Below are 19,611 nucleotides of genomic sequence, written 5' to 3'. Positions count from 1 at the left end.
CTTTTTGCTAGTTATTTGCGTGACCGTTTCCAGTATGTGTCCGTAAACGGAATTAATTCGGCAATAATGAAGGTAAAATCTGGGGTTCCGCTGGGCTCGCTTTTGGGCTCGGTGCTTTTTCTTTTGTTCATTAATGACATTATGAATATTTTTCTTTCCCTTTTCACACTTTATGCTGACGACACTAATGTGTTTTTGGCAAGTTCCTCCTTGTTAGTCTTGCAGCAAAACATAAATGTTTTTTTTTTTTTCAATGCTCTTGCGGCCTGGCTTAAGGCCAACCGTTTGAATTTGAACGTTAAAATAAACATATAATTTTTAGGCCTCGTGGCAGGCAACTGCCTTTCGATCCAGTGGTTCTGTTCACTGATGCTCTCGTCGAAAGGGTAGCGTCAACTAGATTTCTTGGCGTTGTTTTCGAGGAGCACCTCTCGTGGTCACCTCATGTTTGGCATTTAAGGTCTAAGATCGCAAGGGCTGTTGATGTCTTAAGTAGGGCTAGAAACATTCTTCCAGCGAAGGCAAAAATTATGTCTTTATTACTCCATAATTTATTCACGTTTTTGTTATTGTATGCTTGTCTGGGGATCGACCACTGAAACAAATCTAGCCATTTTGCAGCGAATGCAGAATAAGGCCTTGCGTGCTATAGGCTGTCTTCCCGTTGATGCATCTGTTTTGCCAATTATGATTACATATGGTATTTTTAACATTATTACCACTTATAAACGTAAACTACTTTTAAAAATATTTGTGGAATCGAGGTACCACATGGACAATTTTCAACGTACTTTTGGTTTAGTAGAACAGCATCCCGCTTACTCGCTCCGTCATTCTCATCAATTTATTATTCCTAAATGTCGGACGGATTATGGGCGCCAACGTTTGAGTTTTTTAATTCCTGTTTTTTTATAAATAATTATCGTGACATTATGTTGAGTGCAGCATCTCCAGGAGATTTTAAACGTCGGTTGACTGTTGTACTTATGTGCTGATTAATTGGCCGCACTCTCATTGGTGACTATTATTTGATAGCCTTTTCCTCTCCCGGTGCTATTTGCTCTCCTTTCGAGTGGATAATTATTTTTGTATTATTTCATTGCTTTTTCTTCACCTTGTTATTGATGTGTTGGAGCTGTTGGGGTGCTGCGGGCTGTGCACTCTTAAAAATGAACTTCACCGCATAGCACGCTCCTAGACAACCATCATTTCCAATGATATCGTTATCTGCCCCGATTTGTTGAAAATGGGGGGCGTACGTCTTTTTGTGACACTTATGCTGTTCATAATTGTCACAAAAAAGGCGTACGCGTCCCGTTTTCAACAAATCGGGGCAGATAACAATATCATTCAAGATGATTGTTGGCTAGGAGCGTGCTATGTGGTGAAGTTCATTTCTAAGGGTGTGGACCTGCGTTCCGGGGGTGGGTTTGGTCCCCTTTGCGGGAAAACATGTACTGCGTGCTTTGATAAGGTATAATAACAACAATAAATAGTTGATCGCTTGAGTGCATTCCGCTAATTGATGCGCCGACAAAGTTTTCCGTTTCTGCTGCAGTCAGAGTTGGCTGGTCCACCTTGCGACTTTTCAGAGGCGCTCTAGACAGTACATCCGGAATGATGAGCTCCCTTCCAGGCACGTAGACAACGTCGAACTTGAAACGCATCAAGCGCATTCTGTATCGCTGTATACGTAGTGGAGGAGCAATCTAGCCAGCACTTTCCCAGCAAAGTAACCAAAGGCTGGTGGTCGCATGCAGTCCAGAAAGATATTCTTGGAACCTTGCTGCTGCCCAGGTCAGTGCGAGTGTCTCCTTTTCAATCTCAGCATATCAGACTTCCGTCGGAGTTAGCGGCCGGGACGCAAAGGCTACTGGACGCTTTTCTCCATTTGGCTGTATCTGTGCCAAGACGGGCCCCAGGCCGTATGAAGACGAGTCAGCCGATAGCACTGTTGGGAAGGTAGGATCGTACCTCGCCGTACACTTCGCTGACGCTATTAGTTCTTTGTTTTTGTTGAACGCCCTTTGCTGATCTGGGCCCCAAGACCAGGCAGTGTCTTTGCGCAAAAGTGCCCTTAAAGGGATTCGGATTGGAGTTAGGTTTGTCGAAAAAATATTCTTTTGGGCGCATACGTCTTGCGAAATTGTCCAAGTCAACATGGAGTTGATATTCATTTAGTTTAGCGTTGTTGGGGCAGAATGACAGACCCCGATTCAGAAGTGAGAATTCTGAGTCGGTGATGCGACATATATATATATATGTCCGGGGCGACATATATATATATATATGTCGCATCGTTCCATGAGTATCTATTTCTTTACATGCAGCCATAGAAGCCAACTTAATCTGTAAGCTTGAATTTCAAACACATCTAGCATCATTTACTTATTTATTTTCCCTCTTTATATATATATATATATATATATATATATATATATATATATATATGTATATGGTATAGGTGAAAGGGGTTCTTACGACCGCGAATGTATGTAGCTGAAATGAAAAATGAAACACACTCTACGAAGGTACGGGAAGTAAGAAAAACAGGGATAATTTATTTACATTTAAGATACTTGGAATATCGCTTGTATATCATACCGTACACTGACAACACTCAATACACATTCGACGTGAAACAGTTTCTTCGAAGTGAACAACATCGTTCAACAGCAGCACACCATACTAACATATACATGTTTAAATCATCATTCTTGTTATCACACATTATCTTACTATTGAATAAATTTTTTTACATGCGTTAACATTTCTCCGAGATAATGTCAGCTGGCATATGGTACGTTCTCAAGCCTTGTACGCGCGTATAAGCCGGGCTGCAAAGCTGTGTCGACATATTCGGCCAAGCGGTTCTTGCGTACGGTTAATGGTGACAACTACGTAAGCGAAAAAAGGTGACAGTAGCACTCATTGACCACGACTTGCGGGCAACAAACAAAGCACTTTGGACGTCAGCAATTAGCAGTTAGAACTGATTAGGACCCCCACAGTAATTAGGATCATCAAGTGAGTCATCACACTAATTGGGAACATCTAACACGAGTCCAGTGTGCTCTTCATGTTGCCCGCAAGTCGTGATCATAAAAAATAGGTAGAAATAGAGTGGAGAACAGGCAGTCAAGTTGAAGATCAATGACGCCATCTTGAAGAAAGCGGTCAGGAACGGCCGCTGAGCATCGTTGGATCCATGGTTACAGAGACAGGTGACGATACCTAGTTGCAAAGCGTCACTCCAACTGGCGCCACTATCTGTCTTGTGACCACCAGTTCAGGACATCCTGGAACGTCAGGTGTGACGTCATCATAGCATGTCTGGGCAGGTTAGGACAGCTCTGGACAAGCAAGGAGAAAAACATTCATAATCGAGACAGATGAATCCAAACTGAGATAAAGTTAAAATCTGGGCGGGTTGAACTTTCTCGTGGACTAGGTGCTTCGCGTGGCGGTTCTGTATTGTTCGACAGGAGAGGGAACGGGATAGAGGGTTGTGTTATAAAAAGGGAGATGTTTCAGGAATAAAAGTCTTTGGTTGGCAGTACAGTGCTGTGTTGTCTGTCTTTCGTCCTTTTTCGTTGTCCCCTCGCACTGGGGTTTTTTTACTGCTTTTAATATGAATCCAAACTGCTGTCAAAGCAAGCGTAAAATATAAAGCGCAAAGGTGGCGCGACACCTCGTCAACATCTGCTAAAAACATGCTGCTGTCTTTATTGCAGGTGCTGCTTTTATCATCGTACTCATGGTACTCATGCGTCAGAACAACAATAACGGAAGATGATGCCTTCCGAGTTCCGTCGGAGATCATGGCAACAGTTCGGGAATTCCCCGCTCCTCTATGTTTGGAAGAATGTCACTTCATCGTCGAGCAACCGTCAACCACGTCAACAACAGCATCCCATAATCCCCTCCCCACTCTAACAAAGCAGCCATTCACTCCGGCCGTAGAAGCCCGTACGGACCCTTTCTTCCCTCCGGGCTGTTGACCCACAATTCGCATGAACCTTTAAACACATCACACCTAACCCTTTAAATACCATGCCAATGATGAGGACGGTGTCGAGAAGAAGAACAGTCTCTGTTCGAAATATCGGCGGCTTCTGTCCTGAGGCAACTCCCTTCCTTGCAAAATCTTAGAACGTCTCATTAGTTGTTACCTCGGGGATTACCTCGACAGCCACAAGTTCTTTTCCCTCAACCAGCACGGGTTTCGTGGTGGTGTTTCTACGTCTACCCAATTAGTCGAAGCAGTCTATGATTTTGGTTTAGCATTAGACGAAGGGGACGCAGGTTGGTATTATTTGCCTGGATTTTCAGAAAGCGTTTGAGATTATGCTGCAAAACAAACCAAGCTTGTCCGAACGGGCATAAACACAAACATTGTTGTATGTATCTTCCACCATGCACATTATAGAATGTCAACAGCTAAGAGGAAGAACGCTCGACACCTACCAGTGAATGGCAATGGACACCTACTTAATCTCGGCTTCATTTGTATTGCTTCTTCTAGGCTGCCAATCAGCTCCGGTTGTCGACGAACACGGAACGATGAACGATCAACACGTATGTCGCTGTAACAGAAACGTAACTTTGCTTAATTTGGCTACTATTACATTCGGCGTCATAGTGTGTCAAACATTCTTACTAATAATGATAGAGTCAATGATAGAGTCAACCGGAGGACGAACAGAACTATTTTAAATAACCGCAGTGTGGACAGGACCAACAACCAACGCCTGACATGCACAGGCACATCGCTGTGAAACAAAGCGGAGACAACGTTATCATGTCCATTCCATCGACATCAAACGTTACAGTAATCGATACTGTGTTTCGGTACCGGACTGCAGATCGCTATATGTGTGTGTGTGTGTGTGACGTAACGACGAAGAGACCGAACTCACGCTCGTGCATGGGCAGGATTGTTCATTAAACTGATATTGCTCGGGACGGATGTTCCAGTGTTCATCACATATATTATATATGTATATATTACAGTCAAACTCCTTTATAGCGAACACCTTTTCAACGAAAATACCACTACAGCAAATTTTTTTGCGGTCCCGCTGGAGCCCTATAGGTCCAATAATGGACATCCTTTTAAACGAAAATACCTTTACTGCGATTTTTTTTTGCTGTCCCCTGAGTTTCGTTGTAAAGGAGTTTGACTGTATATTATATATAACATTATATACGAGGGCCGTTCTAGTCAAACCGGGACTTTCTGTCTCCTGAGTGTACAAATGGCTCGCGCTACTTCTTTTTCATCATTTTTAGAAGCGACAGGCTTCCGCATTCACCACGTAGTGGTCCAAAGTTTGTGCAAAACAAAAGACACGTGCTAGACAAGATGGCCGACAACGAGGTGAGCGCGCATATCGAACAGCGAGTTGTCATGAGGATTCACGTGAATGAAGGCGTAAAGTCATCTGGAATTCACAGAAGACTTCAGGCCCAGTATGGCCACGATACACTTAGCCGCAGCAAAGCGTTTGATTGGTGCAAACGGTTCCGAGACATCAGTGCAGGACGATCCCGGCCTGGGCGGCTCAGAGCCCAGTGTCAGAGTTCCTGAGAACATCCAACTTGTGGAGCGCCTGATCCTCAAGGACCGACGGATAACATGTCTCGAACTGGCTCGAAAGACGGACCTTTCTGCGGGAACGTTGAACTCTACCATTCATGAACACCTCCAGTTTCGGAAAGCCGGGCCTCATCACAAAAGGAGTCCTCCTCCTACAGGGCAATGCATACCGCGCACCTCACGACACGCACCTTACAGGAGCTTGGCTGGGAGTTGCCGCCACATCCACCTTACAGTTCAGACTTCGCCCCCAGCGATTTCCATCGGGCCACTGAAGACGTTCCTTGGGGGCAGCCGCTTCAGCTGCGACGACGAGGACAAGAATGCGGTCCGATCATGGCTGCTACGCGTCGGTAAGGATTTCTACGCTGCTGGCATCCAAGCCCTCGTGAAACGCTGGGTCAAGTGCATTAGTGCAGCCTGAGATTACGTTGAAATATAAGAGTAATTTCTCGCCTATAAGTTCATTTTACTTTTGCAAAAAATGATAAAAATGAAAAGTCCCGGTTTGGCTTGAACGCCCCTCGTATATTATATATATATAGAAGTCAAATAATAAGACGTGGACGACAGATTACAGGAAAGTTACCAAAACTAATTTATTTATGGGTAATTTACACATGTATTATAAAAGAATGGTCGATGTTTCGACAGTGGTACCGTCTTCCTCAGGACAGTCCTGACGAACACGGTGCCACTGTCGAAACGTCGACCGTTCTTTTATAATCTATGTGTCGACGCAATGCTATTCTTGAATAAAACCAACAAGACTGTAAAGTTATGCGAAGACGCAAAGGTGATTTTTTTTTTTTTTTTTTTGCAGCACGCCTGAGGACAGCCTTCTTTCCTCACTTGACACGGATCAGTATAGGCGAAGTGAGACTGTCTCCAGCACATTTCCCAAAAGTTCGATTTTTTTTTTCAAAATTTCCAAAATTATACTTTTCCCCAAGACTGGAACTACGGTGTACAGTAAAGGTCATGGACTAAACCTCTCTCCGCCTTAATACTCAAGCAGGAAACAGATTTTGCTTTCAGTAACGTAAGGAGTTCTGATTGGATTAGTGGACAATGAAATCTATCGATTTTTGGTTGGGATTTCCAGCTTTGACGCGTGTGATATACCTTCTCTCAGGTAACTAATTGTAGTCTTTTAGGGACAATGATTGTTTCCATGATTGTGTAGTGTAGCGATTGTCGAAATGTTACGTACATGTACATTCTTCTATTTGTACCCCCTCTGCTGTATGCCGCGCGCGCATGGCGTTGTAGCGTAACAAGGATAAATAAATAAATAAATACATTACGTCAAAATGGGACCCTCGCAGTTCGAAGTCGGTGAACCTGATAAGGAATCGCGAGATAATCAAAAAAAAATTTTGACTGGCGATTTAACGGTAAATGCGAGAGAAATGCGTTAGCATAAGACTTGTGCGTAACGCATTACTAGTACTTGCGTTACTTGTAATCAATTACTTTCTTGAGCAATTCAGTCTTTGTTGGGCCGTTCTACTATAGCTGAGGCCATTGTAATAACGTTCTGGAACTTCAGGATCTCTCTTTCCCTAATCTCTTCCTACAACACCAGTGTGATGGTACCTCAAGCTCTGGCGGAGCGTTTAAAGTGCAATAAATACTCCACATCAAATCGCTTCCCATTGTTTCCCATGGGAGCAGCCGGCGCCAGTGGGCCCTCCAACATGGCGGCCGGTTGCGCACCTCTCTCCCACAAGCCCCTCTCCTATGCGCGATCCTGTCTTTATACATACACTGTTAAAACAGAACTTCACCACATAGCACGCTCCTAACCAACCATCATACCGAATGATATCATTCAGTATGATGGTTGGTTAGGAGCGTGCTATGTGGTGAAGTTCTGTTTTAACAGTGTAGGGATCAGTGATCTAAACCCGACTTCCGGTTGACCACTTCCCGTCTATACTTGACTTCCGGTATCCACTTCCGGTTCTCCACTTCCAGTCTAACCTGACTTTCTGTTGTCCACCTCAGTCAGTGCTTGGTTCCAGGTTTCACACTTTCAATTGCTATGTGTACAATGTGTAAGTTCGTTTAATAACCTTTAATTAGCTTACTTTACTTGTAATTACCCTTTAATTACCTCTCGTAACCGCAGGTTACAAGAGGTGATCTTGAATTCCATTAATTACCTTTAATTACTTGCCATAATTACTCTGAATTCAATTGACCTTAATATGGCCTTTAGTTACCGGTAATTACCTCTGGTATAACCTGCGGTTACGCTTGGTATTCTTTAATTGTATTTAACCCTTCTCTTAATTACACCGATATTACATTCATTACCTTTAAACTCAACTTTCTTGTTTTACTTCTAACTACCTTCAGTTACTCTTGCCTCTTACTCTAAATTACCTTCAATTACCAATCATCTGCCTCCATTTCGATTTACCGACCTATACCCCCCTTGCACGCACACTTATACCGCTGTCCTGGAGGCTTCATCAAGAGAGGCTTCACGCGCACGCACACACATACATACACTTTTTTTGACACTCCTAATGCTAACGCATTAAAAGCATTAGGTGGAATTGGAAGACACAGTCGCGGGGGGGGGGGGGCGCAGACTCGCATCGCAACGGCACTGATATGATATTCGCATACGCGGTAAAACTTACTATGATAGACTGGATGTGTCGGACTAATAGGATTACAACAATGAGGACGTTGCGCTCTTTTACCTACAAATTTCTCATATCAACGGAGGCGCACCTATATATTATATTTCGGTTGCGCTTTCCCACAGCTGTATTCGTTTGATCACTGGAGAGAATAGTTGGACGAAGCTATGTTGCCTTGCAGTGTGTCCGGCATCGATGTAAGTATCAAGTCACGTAACGGTGTTCTTGAGACTGGAGAAAAAAATCGATATTCTTTAAAAGTAAATCCTACGCAGCTTCCTATAAATTGTCGAAGAGCTGCGCAAGTAAATATGCCCTAGTTACGTAAGACCCGCAAGCGCGTAATCTCTCTTAAAAAAACGGCATTGAATGTAACGACGGGTCGCAATAGACAAAAGTAATTCCGGCTTACCTGTTGATCATTCCCGCTGTCGTCGACTGCTGCAGATGAATGGATTCCGGGAAGGAGCAAAATCAAGGCGGCCCAGATGAAATGCTCCATCCGTTGTCGAACCTTGCAGTTGATGTCGTTCTCCGAGATCCTTGGGGGAAAGTACATCCTTAGATGCTCGCTTTCTTTGCGAGACGCCAAATTTGCGTCACTTCAAAGGAATGCGTGTACCCGAACGGACTTTGAAATACGTGTGTACGAACGTGTTGTATGTCTTACAGCGCAAACAGCGCTACACTTCATATGCAGGAGAGGGCAGCAAAAGCAGACTGCAATTAGACGTAACATGAACGATACAGATTTTACGAGTCACTAAGCAAACATTAAGGAGCAAAGCCATAAGCCGTGCCCCGCAATTTGGTCCAAATTTTTTGGAGAGAGTAGTTTTCTTTTCAGGGTAGAGTGATTTAAAAGCACGCTTATCACACAGTGTTGTGCGCACGTGCGTTTATATGCATTCAGGGACGTGACATACGTACAAAGAGGCGCTATCAACTACAAGGTTCACACGGACGCATTTACACGAAAATTGTCGTTGCACACATAATAAAAACACGACAACGGTGCGTAGATACAATGACTTTCTATTTTAATCAACTGCATTGGACAGATGCGTTGTGCTTAAAGGGATTCATCGCGTGAATTAAAAAAAAAACAGATGAGCGTCATACCGAACACGAACCACCCTCTCGATAACGAGTACAACACTCGCAATCATTTTGCGCATAATTAATTCGTAAGTGATGACAATAGCCAACCAAAACCGAAAAGCGAAGAGCAGAAGACATAGCTCCATACAGAGGCGGTTCGTCCGAGGCAGACTTGTGCCCGTTACCAAAAAATAGGAACTAAATACAGTTACCCGTTACTTCAGAAAAAAGTAACTAAATACGTTCCTCGTTACCACAATACAAAAGTAACGACTTCTCGTTACTCACAGGTAACGAGTTACTTTTACGTTACCGCCGCATAGTTAAAGGAGCCAACAAACATGCCGTCACTTGCCTTCAGCTCATTATTAATGAGAAATTGCACTTCACAAGAAGCTGATACTCGAAATTTACATCGGTGATCTTCGTTCTCTTTCGTGTGGAGGCATCTGCAGCCGAAGTGGGGGTGATCGGAGGTTATGAAAACACGAGAAAAGACACCGGTTTTCGTGCCACCGATCACCAACGGTTCCCAAAAACAGACGATGGGCTGCGTCATAATTTAGGGTGCTGAGAAGCTTAGCAAAGACAAGAAAAGGCTAGAAGTCGAAACGCGTTTTTTGTAGCCATAGCAGAATTGGTGCCCATTCTTGGGAAGGAGTGATGGTCAGAGATTAAGGAAACAAGAGAAAAGACAAGGGCCTTCTTTTAAGACGATTTAGCACGTCAACAACATATCCAGCGAGGGACTGCACTAATACATTGCGTCACACCTGGTCTGCACGCATTGCGCCACACGGAGTGCCGAAAGGTGCTCCCCCGCGCAGAAGAAAAGGAACGAGTAACGTCAGTAACGAGTTAGCAATTTTTGCAACTGATTCCGTTACTATTACTATTTTTTAAAAAGTAACTGAATCGTTACTTCGTTACCAAAAAAAGTAACCGTTACCAAGTAACGAGTTACTTGTAACGATATAGGCACAACTCTGGTCCGAGGGAGGAGTGAAGCACACGCACGGCACCAAGCACAGAAAAGTATGGCACGCTAGCAGCGCCACAGTAGCGAAGCGGAGCCTAGGAGAAGCCACAAAAGCGCGGCGCTAGGGGAGAGGCTGCATGTTATGGTCGCGTAGCTAATACAGTCGGTCGTGCTTTCTACTGTACACGTTTCGGTTCTCGAGCCTTCTGTAATTTAGACGTTGATGTCACAGTGGGGTGGTGCAAGGCGTTTTATAATAGTCCTGCTGAATTAACGTATCATCGATATTTGCTATAACGAAAGAAAAAGTTTTGCACCCTGATATATGATCCGTGGTATTGAGCTCCTCGCGGCAAAAACACATACGACACTAACCAGAATGAGCATTCCACGAGCCGATCTCAGACCTCTCCGCATCCCTCAACGAGCTAGACTCCCGCCCCTTCTCTCTCACAAAATTGCTCGGTCCCTGCCTACATCCAGCACACCAACGCTCTGCCCTCAAGGTTCTCTTCACCTTTCTGGACACCGGAGGACTTGGATCCTCCTTGTGAAGGAGCTCATCATTTCATTCCCCGCATCACCACCTGCAATGGGGTAGAGTATCGCCCCCGGCGATGAAACTCCCCAGCCGTCATCCCGTAAAGCCCGAATCCCATAACAAGCGACACGCGGCAGATACATGCGAGAAGCGACAAAATCGACGTCACTGCCGCCACACGAGCGTCAAAAAAGCTTTGTCGCGGCTGAATATTTCTGCATCTACTCCCAGTAGATATTTGTAGCATGTCGCTGAGTTCGTTGCCTGTTGTTTGACAAAACCAGCTAGATTTGGCGGCGTGAAACAAGAACTGAACGCGTGGGCAAGGGAAATGGTGGAGAGGGCAACCAACAAAAGTAGCAGACGAAGAAGTGGGCGGGGCGTTGGGAACTTCAACCGCAGCGCCACTGCGTTACGGCGAATATTACATAGCACCTTTATTACAAGTTCTCCTCGTTTTGATCAATGAAATACTATTTTTGGTATATTTATGGCAATTTACAACTTAGCTAGAATAAAATAAGCATTGCTTCTCCAAAAAAATCATTTCTCGGCGACGAAATGTCGCTGCTCAAATGGACCAGGAAGTCGCGCCATGACCAGACGCGACAGCGACAAATTTTGCAGCGCGTCGCGTGTCGCTTGTTATGGGGTCCGCGCTTAATAAAGTTGCTGTTGTTGTTGTGTCACAACTCTCCGCGACCTGCGCGCTCCATCCATCACTCCCGCCCGGCAGTCGGACGCCAAGCTCTCTGCCGCTCCCGTGATTGGCCTTGTCCAAGTGACGTCTGCAAAGACGGAATTCCCGGAACGGTCTCAACTTCCGTCGCCTGCTCTTGTTACGCATTAAATCAATTTGCGCAGAAACCACACCACTAACACACGTCCGATTTCGGGCGTCATTGTGTCGGTGATGAACAAGGGGTGAAATTAGAGTCACTAAATGAGCTTCGCTTCAGAGTATCGACACAGCGGTCCAAGGGAGAACAGGAGTGCCATCTTGTTTCGGCACCACATAGGTATCATCCCCATTTTGGGATCAAGTACAGCTAACATAACGCTCGCTGTGGGATAGAGAAGTGTGTATGATTGTTGTGCGATAATCCATGTATTGTCCACCAGAGCATCCCGTGGATGTCAAGGTGAGCTCGAGGCTGTCAGCCTTAATGAGCTGCTTGCAAGGGAAAGGGACATTTCACCCGCGCACGATAGATAGCATCGTCAGATAAAATGCGCCTGAAATGCGCATGCGCGTGGCTACCGTGGCGCAAAAACAAGATGGCGCATGCCCGCTCTCGGAACTCAGTGTCGATACTATGACGTGAAGCTTATTTAGTGACTCTAAGTGATATGACACTCTATTTTCGGAACTGACCGACAAAGGTGCGTTAAGGAGTGAGAGTGCGCGGCGCTCAGAGAAGGAAAGGTGTCGTCCGTCGTATCTCTATGAGAAGCCCGCACGGCCGCGGCCTTTCCATTCTCATGGTAACGCCTTTACTAGATCTTAGGGGCGAGGTTCTCTCGTCTTTCCAACGAGGGAGTCCCGGCATACTCTCAACACCCAGCATCTGCTCTCTTCCTCTATTCAATCGGATAACACACAAACTACACACTAAAGTCTTTTACACCCTTTTGAGTGTAAGGTGTGTGTATGTACCACAACTCACACCCCTTTGAGTGTAAAAGTTTGTAGCTGTAATGAAATACAGCTGCCTCTCAGGATGTATTTCACAACACGCACATCACACACAACTCTGAAAGAATGTAACATTTACTTAGCGGGTGCGCTGCTTGTTGGTCTACACTGGTCATTGGACGATACCCTGCACTGTCAAGACAGAACTTCACCACATAGCACGCTCCTTGACAACCATCATTCTGAATAATATCATTCTATATCCCGATTTGTTCAAAACAGGGGGGAGGCGCCTATCTGGGACAAGATAATCTGTCCCTGATAGTCGCCTCCTCCCATTTTCAACAAATTAATACACAGAATGATATCATTGGGAATGATGGTTGTCGAGGAGAGTGCTATGCGGTCAAGTTCTGTTTTAACAGTGTATAACTGAAACTGATTCAATTTTTGGTGTGGCGTAACGTGTGTAACTTTGGTTCCAGTGAGTGCATCATGCATATCAGCCCAGGTAAATGCATAACATGAACATGCAATGCATTGTATTCTCCCAATATAGTAATTGCGAACTGGTGCCATATTGGACCAATATGCGGTCTGAGATACGGATAAGAATGTACGCGCTTAAATTTAGAGATAATTTTGAAACACCACGTAAATGACGATGATGAACCAAAAGCTCACTTAGAAAGGCATTTCCTTTCTGCAAACAAAATAGATACTATGAACATTGCCGGTGTTGGGAGCGTCTGCAAATTCGATAGCCCTGCTCGCATTCCAGTCAAAACCAATTGGGTGAGATGTCTAAGTTTAATTTGACTATGCACATAAAAACACTGAATTGTGGAATTGCTTGGTGTATCAACTCACCATCAAGATAAAGTTTGTGTTTCTTGCTAGTTTTGTTATGAGGGAATGTTAAGACTCAGCGTACAGGCCATTCATATTTCATGACAATATTAAACATTTTACTTTAAGGCAAAACACCCTTAGACCGTCGCGCCCTTATTACACCGTTGGGACAGCATTACCACACCAATGTAGATGCGTACCCAACTCACAACAATCTATGAGAGGATCAGCATCGCAGGGGTGTAATATGAGTGTGATCTGGGTGCATATTGCAGAATACACCCCTCTTACACTAACACACACTCTTAGAAATGAACTTCACCTCATAGCACGCTCCTAGCCAACCATCATCCCGAATGACAACGTTCTCGCCCCTGATTTGTTGAAAACGGGAGGTGGAGCCTATTTTGTGCTCATTATGCACGGCACAAAATAGGCTCCTCCTCCCGTTTTCAACACATCAGGGGCGAGAACGTTGTCATTCGGTGTGCTGGTTGGCTAGGAGCGTGCTATGAGGTGAAGTTCATTTTTAAGAGTGTACACTCTAAGAAATGAACTTCACCGCATAGCACGCTCTTAGCCAACCATCATCTCGAATGATATTGTTATCTGTCCTGATTTGCTGAAAACGGGAGGCGTACGCCAATTTTGTGACAATTATGAACAGCATAAGTGTCACAAAAAAGGCGTACGCCTACCGTTTTGAACAAACCAGGGCATATAGCGATATCATTCGAGTTGATTGTTGGCTAGGAACGTGCTATGCAGTGAAGTTCATTTTTAAGAGTGTAGGTGTAAAAAAGTTTAGCGTGTACGCCAATACTTCGGTTGAAATTTTCGATGCCGTAGTCACTGATATGGACGAGGAATAAAATTACGCTATAATTTCCAAATTGAGTTCAAGAGATTTAAACGTCCATTTAAGCGGCAAAATTAACCTGAACAGGGGCTTGCTTCCTGGGACTCAATTCATTCCGTACAGGTTACAATTGGGCAATTCCACGCTAAAACGTTCCGGGACTCTGCTAGACCACCCCGCATATCTTGTGTTGTTTCTGCTGACACGTAATGCCTGACTACGAAGTACGAGGAGCGTTCAAGTCAAACCGGGACTTTTCATTTTTCGCAAAAAGTAAAATGAACTTACAGGCGAGAAATTAGTTTTATTTTTCAAAGTAATCTTCAGCAGCACTAATGCACCTGTTCCGGGCTTTCACGAGGGCTTGGATGCCAGCAGCGTAGAAATCCTTACCAACGCGTAGCAGCCATGATCGGACCGCATTCTTGACCTCGTCATCGCAGCTGAAGTGGCGGCCGCCAAGGAACGCCTTCAGTGGCCCGAAGAGATGGAAATCGCTGGGGGCGAGGTCTGGACTGTAAGGGGGATGTGGCAGCAACTCCCAGCCAAGTTCCTGTAAGGTGCGTGTCGTGAGCTGCGAGGTATGCGGGCGTGCATTGTCCTGTAGGAGGAGGACTCCTTGGGTGATGAGGCCCGGCTTTCCGAAACTGGAGGTGTTCATGAATGGTAGAGTTCAACGTTCCCGCAGAAAGGTCTGTCTTTCGAGCCAGTTCGAGACATGTTATCCGTCGGTCCTTGGGGATCAGGCGCTCCACAAGTTGGATGTTCTCAGGAACTCTGACACTGGGCTCTGAGCCGCCCCGGCCGGGATTATCCTGCACCGATGTACGGCCGTCTTGGAACCGTTTGCGCCACTCAAACGCTTTGCTGCGGCTAAGTGTATCGTGACCATACTGGGCCTGAAGTCTTCTATGAATTTCAGATGACTTTACACCTTCATTCACGAAAATCTCCATGACAACTCGCTGTTCGATATGCGCGCTCACCTCGTTGTCGGCCATCTTGTCTATAGCACGTGTCTTTTGTTTTGCACAAACTTTGGACCACTACGTGGTGAATGCGGAGGCCTGTCGCGTGTGAAAATGATGAAAAAGAAGTAGCGCGAGTCATTTGTACACTCAGGAGACAGAAAGTTCCGGTTTGACTTGAACACTCCTCGTATTTCTGCGCTGATGCCATTGTCCCGACGCTATAGGCACGATTGAAAAGCACGCGCTTCTCCAAAACCACTATAGGCCAGGAAGATAACTGGAGCACACTGAAAGCGAGTGGAATGTTGACGTTTTTTTTAGTCGCGTAGAGGAATGTCGTCTCTACGTTTGTGCAAAGTGAGGGGCGCTTCACTGCAATTTGTGTGCTTCTACGGAGACGACGAAAAGCGAAATTTTCTTGCAAATTCGGGATTCTTTAAGCAACAATTTAATTCAATTTCTCTGATAATTTTTTTTCTTGTTGTTGTTGTGCAGCGGTTATTGGTCGCCTCAGCACGGACGTGTTTGGAAACCTTAATCTGAATCAGCTTTTGTGGCAAAAATACCCGAAGTTGACAGGTTTTGAAAATGGGTATAAATGAGCCGACACTGATTGCCTGCTCCGTACGCACGGGTCAAAAGAAAAACAGGTGAGTATACGACGCACTCCACGGAGCTTAGAACTCCCTTTCAACAAACGCCTCCGATCAAACGGCGTTCGACCAAACGACGTTCGACAAAATGGGCTGAGACCGCACACATATTGCAGTGAAATCCACGTGACTTTCCACAAACACTGAGAAGTCATTCCTCTACGCGTTTAAAAGACGGCAACATTCCACTCGCTTTCAGTGTGCGCCGGTTGTCTTCCTAGCGTATAGTGGTTTTGGCGACGCGTGCGCTTTTCAATTGTGCCCAGCGCCAGCATGCGTGGCATCAGCGCAGAAATACTTCGTATAGTCAAATATTACGTGTACCCAGAAACACAGCCGAATTTTCCAGAAAAAATATGCGGGAAAGGGGGGGGGGGGACGAGCAGGGTTTCCGGACGTTTTAGCGAGGAATGCCCCAATTATCTTCCCTTCGTTACTTGACGTTTCGAAAATAATGCGAGGCATTCTATATCTGTAAGATATATCTGCGGGGTGTTCCACGGAAAATGGGCCAGAGGCTAAAAGAAAAAAAAAACTGAGTGCTCTACACAAATGAAACCAACCGTACACTCTTAAAAATGAACTTCACCGCATAGCACGCTCCTAGCCAACCGTCACCCCGAATGACAACGTTCTCGCCCTAGATTTGTTGAAAACGGGAGGAGGAGCCTATTTTGTGTCGTGCATAATGAGCACAGAATAGGCTCCTCCTCCCGCTTTCAACAAATCAGGGGCGAGAACGTTGTCGCTGGAACGTTGGACGCACATTTCCCTAGGGCGTCAGTCGTGACGTTGCCCACATACGTGAGGCCGACAACGGCAAGCCCTTTCACCATCACCATCACCACCACCACCATCATTTCTAAGAGTGTACGTGCTTGGCAGTTGTGGCCTTCTTCCACTAGAATATTCCGTGAGGATGTCGCTCCTGTGGATACACGATAATCCGAGTGTTCCGAACGGTTCCCAATACATGCCCTGCTGCACCGCTTCCGGTTGTTGCCAAAACGACATCCGGTTTCGCAGCAAACACGGTCTGCGCGTCTGCGCCAACCACTATGCCGATTGATACAGATATCGCTTCTGATTTGAGGAGAGAGAGGGCAGTATACGCCTTTTTATGGCAATTCAAATTGCCACAGAGAGGCGTACGCCTCCAGTTTTCAACAAATCAGGAAAGTGAAAGATATCATTCTGCATGTTGGGTGGTGCTGAGAGTGCTTGGTCGCGGAAGGACCGGAAGGCTTCGTGGCACCGAAAGGCTCGTTTATGTTTACCAGTGAGTGTCATGTATACGCTGAACTGCCATTTGTCGCTCGTTTCATGCTGTAGGCGGATGAAATGTAGTACCAAGGTTAGGAATTCCCCTCTCTCTAGCATGGTTAGTCGCTATTTACGTGCTACGCTCATTGTCAAGGGGACGCTGCTTTATGTGATGCCCATCAAAACTTGCCTTGTCAAGCTGTCCACTTTTCCAGATTTGTCAAGCTGCCCACAAAAGTCATCTTAACGTCGATCGATAGAAAATTTATGCATATAATTACGCGTTAAAATCCCACGCGCATGTCTTAACTCGCGCGGGGGCTACACTCTCAGAAAAAAGGGTGGAGCAGTTACACCTTTCAGGAGGTAATATTTGTCGCACATGTTGTGCCTAAGAGGCTGCAAAGTTATACCCGCTACCTCACTCTCTGCCACGAATGACAGGGTTACCACTCCTGATTCGGTGAGCGAGGGGGCGTACGCCTTTTCGTAGTAATTTGGATATGTGATACCACACTTTCACACTTTTTATAAGACGCTATACTCTAAAAACAGAGCCTCACCGCATAGCACGCTGCACGCCAACCGTTGCCACGAATGATATGGTTATCGCTGGTGATTGGAAGACAGAAGGGGGCGTACTCCTTTTTGTGACAATTTTCATATATCCAAATTGTCACAAAAAGGCGTGCGCCCACGTCTCTCTTCGAATCAGAAGCCATAACTCTCGGCAGTGGTTGGCGCACAGCGTGCTATGCGGTGAAGTTCTGTCTTTAGAGTGTATGTTGATCTAGGTGGTAACTACAGAAGTTACCACCTTTTCACACCCTTTTTTCTTAGAGTGTATCGTTAGAAATCTGGAAGCGGGAAACAACTTATACATCGTTAGTTTCAAAGGCACAACCAGGTTGATCGACAGACAGCGTATGAACCATTCCAACGATTGGGTTATAAGAGCCTTCAAATATTGATCCATTGACTGCAGACGCTGCGAATGGTGCTATACAATGGCGCAACTGCCCCTTACATTTTTAGTACCCTATACAGAGCCGTTCCGGTCTCTCTCTGTGTGTGTGTAGGGGAGAGGGGGACGAAACGGCAGGCTCTGGCAGGTTGGTTGGTCAATGTAAAGTGGGAATGAAGATAATTTCAATTTACGGGTCTCGTCATTGCAAATGTGTGTTCGCTTTCCTCTGTTTACAGAACTTCTACACTCTTAAAAATAAACTTCACCACATAGCACGCTCCTAGCCAACCACCATCCCGAATGACAACGTTCTTGCCCTGGATTTGTTGAAAACGGGAGGAGGAGCCTATTTTGTGCCGTGCATAATGACACACAAAATAGGCTCCTCCTCCCGTTTTCAACAAATCTAGGGCAAGAACGTTGTCATTCGGGGTGATGGTTGGCTAGGAGCGTGCTATGTGGTGAAGTTCATTTTTAAGAGTGTAGGTAGGTGTTAGGAGGCGCTTCACGTTTACCCCGCGCCAGGCGCAGACTCGCATCGCGACGTCTCAGATCCTATAACGGCATACGCGATAAAACTTACCAAGATCTGTACCGGATGTATCAGACGAAGAGCCACCACAACAATCACGGCGTTCTCGACGCGGTTTTTCATCTCCAAATTCCTCGTATCAATGGAGGTGTACTTATTTTGATCTCTATTGCGCTCTCCAACAACTATGTGCGCCTGCACTCTTAAAAATGAACTACACCGCATAGCACGCTCCTAGCCTACCATTATCTCGAATGATATCGTTATCTGACCTGATTCGCTGAAAACGCGGGGCGTACTCCTTTTTTGTGACAATTATGACCAGCATAAGTGTCACAAAAAAGGCGTACGCCTCCAGTTTTCAACAAATCCGTGCAGATAACGATATCATTCGAGATGATGATTGGCTAGGAGCATGCTATGCGGTGAAACTCATTTTTAAGAGTGTGATTATTGGTGATAATAGTTGGACGAAGCTATGTTACCTTCCAATGCGTCCTGCCTCCTATAAATTGTCGAAGCCTCGCGCGAGACAATATCCCTAGTTATGTCAAGGCCCGCAACCGTGGAACCTCTCAAGATATGAAACTGAAGTAACGACGGATCAAAATAGACAAACGTAAGGGCCACCTACCTGTTGATCATTCCCGCTGCCACGGACAGATGCATAGGACACGAATGGAGTCCCAGAACGGTCGAAATCAAGCATGCCGAGGTGAAAGGCCGCATTTGCGCGTAGGCGTTGCAGTGGATGTCGTTCTCCGAGATCCCTAGGGGAAAGTACATTCTTATATGCTCGCTTTCTTTGCGAGACGTCAAGTTCGCGTCACGTAGAAGGTATGCATCCGTCTTGACCAAATTAGGACTCGAAGAGAGGCATGACGTATTCCTGTATCCTCATTGGACTTTGAAATACCTCTGTGCGAACGTGTTGTATGTCTTGGAGCGCAAACAGTCTTAGACTCTGTATGCAATTCATAATGTAAGGAATACAGATATTA

At 45.5% G+C, this 19,611-nt stretch overlaps 1 long non-coding RNA gene across 2 annotated transcripts; it reads right to left on the bottom strand.

Moving 5' to 3' along the window:
• Nucleotides 1–2,548: 2,548 nt before the first annotated feature.
• Nucleotides 2,549–19,339, bottom strand: LOC135369316 (uncharacterized). 2 transcript variants are annotated; one of them, XR_010415071.1, is made up of 4 exons: nucleotides 19,245–19,339; nucleotides 8,669–8,798; nucleotides 4,468–4,586; nucleotides 3,322–3,353 (listed from the first exon to the last, which is right to left on the bottom strand). It is a non-coding gene; the product is annotated as an uncharacterized LOC135369316 (long non-coding RNA). The 2 variants fall into 2 exon arrangements; XR_010415070.1 differs by having other exon boundaries at nucleotides 2,549–4,586.
• Nucleotides 19,340–19,611: the final 272 nt, after the last annotated feature.

Source organism: Ornithodoros turicata, chromosome 9 (assembly GCF_037126465.1).
Source record: "Ornithodoros turicata isolate Travis chromosome 9, ASM3712646v1, whole genome shotgun sequence".
Lineage (NCBI taxonomy): Eukaryota > Metazoa > Arthropoda > Arachnida > Ixodida > Argasidae > Ornithodoros > Ornithodoros turicata.
This window is presented reverse-complemented; position numbering and strand designations above follow the sequence as displayed.